Source organism: Nematolebias whitei, chromosome 2, assembly GCF_014905685.2.
Source record: "Nematolebias whitei isolate Nwh7 chromosome 2, NemWhi1, whole genome shotgun sequence".
NCBI lineage: Eukaryota > Metazoa > Chordata > Actinopteri > Cyprinodontiformes > Rivulidae > Nematolebias > Nematolebias whitei.
In genome coordinates this window covers 28,996,995-29,001,622 of record NC_056499.1, presented here as the reverse complement: position 1 = coordinate 29,001,622, position 4,628 = coordinate 28,996,995, and positions in this window count along the sequence as shown.

The following is a 4,628-nucleotide window of genomic DNA, read 5'->3' as shown; positions in this document are numbered from 1 at the left end:
GGAGGAACAGATACACAATGGCAGGTCGAGAATCACATGGTAAGATAGAAATAGTATTAAATGGAAACTATTAATTTGTAATTATTCATTTTAAGAAATGTGGTCAATTTGTCCTCCTGTAAGCCTATAGCAGTGTAACAATCCAACCCTAACTATAGGCTTTATCAAAAAGGAAAGTCTTAAAACTGGACCATGTGTCAGCCTCACAGACAGAAACTGGAAGTTGGTTCCACAAGAGAGGAGCCTGATAACTGAAAGATCTTCCTCCCATTCTGCTTTTGGAAACTCTAGGAACCGCAAGTAAGCCTGCACTCTGAGAATGATGTGCTCTGTTAGGAAAATATGGGACAATAAGCAATCTGTAATATAAGATGGAGCTAGGTTGTTGACGGCTTTGTAGGTTAGAAGTAAGATTTTGAATTCTATTGTGAATTTGACAGGGAGCCAGTGGAGAGAAGCTAAAAGTGAAGAAAAGTTCACCTGTTGTGTTAATTGTGGGAAATAAAATGCCAACTTGAATTTTAGAAAGGCAGTCATAAAAAATGATTAGAAATGTTAATACTGTTGCTTATAATCAAAGTGAAAATGAGCCCCACTGTTTCAAGATTAGTATGAAGTATATCTGCAGTCCAACTAGTTCATTTGAGTTTTTATCCGTTTCAAAATCATAAACGTGTTTATTTGTCTGCAGATGACATCACCAAATAAAAGCCAAATAATGTCCTAATGTTTATTTTATATGGCTCTAAAATCCGTCAGGGTTAATGGAGCTCTTAGTGCTGTTGCAAAATACCAACTAATGGAGAATATAGGGTACTTATTGGTACTTTTTTACCATCAACAAACATTTGCTTGAAAAAAGAAAGCTGCAGAGAGATGATGCTTTAGTTACAGCTGTGGTCCAAACGGCAGATAAGCTGTGCTGTGAATGAAGTGAGACAAATTTAGAGTTGCAAACTAACACTCTGAATTTCCTTTTTGTTCCTCTTGCCTGACACACAAAGATAAGTCTGTTCTTATAAATGAGCATCCATAAATTCAGAGCTGTGGTTGGTTCAGAAACTAAAAAAAGAAAACAATCACAGTCATCAAGTTTTCCTGTTGAGCTCCTCGGGGACCGCAGTGACATGAGAAGCAGTGATTTCACCCAGTAGTGGAGCTCACATGCTCACGGCTCAACTGAAAACATCAAAATGTCTTTTTATTTACACATTTGCTGCATAATAAAAACTAGGCTGGATTCATGAGTACATGCATGAGTTGGTAATGACGTTAAGCTCCAACTTTGTCAAATGTTAGCACCATCTATGTAAATTGGACTGAATAAACACCCTTTTTGGGTTTTCTGAGGTCAGTTGTCTGCAGTGACCATCTAGAATTAGCCCAACAATGTTCAGTCAGGTCATCTGGATGGTTTCTTTTTTTGTTGAGATGTTTCGTCCTTCATCCAAAGGACTTTATCAATCCGAGGAGCCAAAAACTCAGTCCCACAAGTAGCACAATAGCCTAGTGGACCATCCAGTTTGCTGGTGATGGTTTCTGGGCCCTGCCCTTTCCCTCGTCAACTCCTCTCAGGCAGCCATAGCCAAAGTGGTTTAAAACATCAAGTTTCATGCTCAGTCATCTAGGTTTGTGTCTCCTCGGACGGAAGAAGTCCTTTGGATGAAATATGAAACGTCTCAACATAAAAAGAAACCGTCCAGATGACTTAACTGAACTTTGTTGGATTTTTTTTACCCTGGATTATTGAGCATGAACTTTGACATCTAGAATTAGACTAGCTTCAAAAGTTATTCAGCTGTAGATATTCATGCAATGATTGTTTTCCTGAAAGTTTAACTAAAATCTCTCCATTGGTTTATGAAATATTTTGCAAACAGAGAAACAGAGTTGACGGCAAATATGTAGTTAGTGGCACAATATCTGGCATAATTTGTTAATGCTTAGAATATGTGTTTTGGATCAGTTTCATCCATCCATACATTATCTTTACCCGCTTCATCCTTTTTGGGTCACGGGGGTCCATATCCAGTGGTCACTGTGCAGGTGGCAGAGGACACCTTGGACAGGTCTCCAGTCCATCACAGGGACACATAGAGACAAACGAGACAAACAACCATTCACTCTCTCACTCACACCCAGGGACAATTAACAGTTACCAATCAGCCTAACATGCATGTTTTTGGTCTGTGGGAGGAAACCGGAGTACCCGGAGAAAACCCACGCATGCACGGAGAGAACATGCAAACTCCACCCAGAAATGTCCGGGGCTGGGATTTGAACCAGCAAAATTTTAACAGAGTATAAAACTGTCTTTTAAGCTCTGTTGGCTGTAGTGGCCATTTTGGACATTTAAAAAAAGAAACATACAAAGTTTTGGTTTTGCAGTTTCTTCCCACATGCATATTGACTTAAATCAGTCGCACTGAGCGTCTGAGGGATGCTCTCAAGTTGACATAGAACAGCACTGTGCTTGATTTTGCTTTTCTTACATCATGGGTTTCTAAGACAATATCAGCAGCCATAACCATCTAAAATGTGTTGCTGCTTCCAGAGATCATCACGGGAGACCTTCAGGGAGCCAGCAGAGGGCAGGTTAAGCCACGCTGTGTAGTGCTTCACTGTGGAGTCATGAAACATCAGTGGATCTTCCTGATTTACAAACACCCTCAAGTGTTAAAACCACTGGCCACTAGAAGTGTAAGGAATTCACACTTTAATGATCAGTGGTTGTTATTTTTACCACTAATTATTACAAATAGTTGTTAGGCCGCCTTCAGGCCCAGGCCTCCCTTGCAAAAGAGATCTGTGATCTAAACGAGATGTGTCCGGTTAAATAAAGGTTACTACTTAATAAATAATAAATGATAAAAGCTTTAAACACCTAATGACAAGGTACAAGCTTCAACAGCTAAACTATAACACTCATATTTTTGTACTTTTGTACTAGCTGTAAGCAGTTCGATCTTTCATATTGTATTGTTTGAACCCTAGTGTCTTGTTCCATTATAGGGAACAGTGCTCCGAGGATTAAATTCTGGAGTAATGCTAAAGGCATATTAGTTTCAGATGCGGCGTACTTCAGTTTTTATCAGAAACGGTTTCAGGACAGTGTGCAGAGCTGGTGGAGACAGTTCAGTGGTTGTATGAACAATTAACAAAGGCTACTTGAGTTCAATGAGGCCGAGATAAACGCAGAACAAAATGTGCAACAACTTTACACTTGTGTTTCCACTTTTTCCTCTTCCTTATTTGTCCTGGGAAGTGGGATCAGCTGAGGATAGATATTTGTGGCTTCAAGCTTCGCCTTCAAAATAAAAGCTGAATTCAAACTGATTAGGATGCCATTTAGGAAGATAATCTATTTCAGGTTAGAAAAAGACCCACACAAAGTTTCATAAATGCAGTGACAAAAGGAATGCATATGTTGCCTTTTGCACATTTTTATGGAAGCTCAATTCCGCAAATCTGGAAAAAACAACCATAAAGGGGTAATGTTATCCCATTATAATTTATTTCATTATTGCATAACATATCAGTTTTTACGATTTAGCATCTCAGTGTTCTGAAATGCTACCTCAAAATGATGACTTAGTATATCCCATTTAAACAGTATGATTAGGATTTTCCATTCCAGGGTTATGAAATGCTAAGATACAACTTTGAAATAATACATCAAAATTATGACTTAGATCATTTTTTAAACCAAATGGAGGAAATGGGGCTTCCATACGCCACTAACTCATCACTAACATCATTTTAATAACACAGACTAGTTTTGTACAGAGCAGGGAGTTTGGGTCAAGGTTTATGGATGTTTTTAATTACTATGGCTGAGACTGCCCATGAACCATGTGGTTGAGTTAGCAGAGGGTTTTCTGCTCGTGACTGGCCTCCATGTATAACTTCTGTATTTCTATGTAACCTGTTGTGAAACTCTGCCCTCGCAAGTAAAACCAGTTAAAATCCTCCTGTCATCGAGTGTGACTTCTTTATGACATACCATTGGACATTTTATTCCTTTTCATTGGCGGAAACAGGATTCCATAACTTTCCTGCTGTGCCTTATCCTTAAAAGTAAAAGCATGTCCACTACAGGAAAGTCAAAACATTGGAATTTATCTCATAATTATGACTTTGAAAGTCAAAATTATGACTTTGAATCATACAATTATGACTTGAATCATATAATTATGACTTTGAAAGTCAAAATTATGACTTTGAATCATATAATTATGACTTTGAATCATATAATTATGACTTTGAAAGTCGAAATAATGATTTTGAATCTCATAATTATGACTCTGAAAGTTGAAATTATGAAGTTGAAAGTCAAAATTTTGATTTTGTATCTCATAATTATGACTTTGAATAACATATTTATGACTTTGAAAGTCGAAATTATGACTTTAAATCATATAATTATGACTTTGAATCATATAATTATGACTTTGAAAGTCGAAATAATGATTTTGAATCATATAATTATGACTCTGAAAGTTGAAATTATGAAGTTGAAAGTCAAAATTTTCATTTTGTATCTCATAATTATGACTTTGAAGTTGAAGTTATGACTTTGAGTCTCATAGTTATGACTTTGAAAGTCAAAAATTTTGATTTTGTATCTC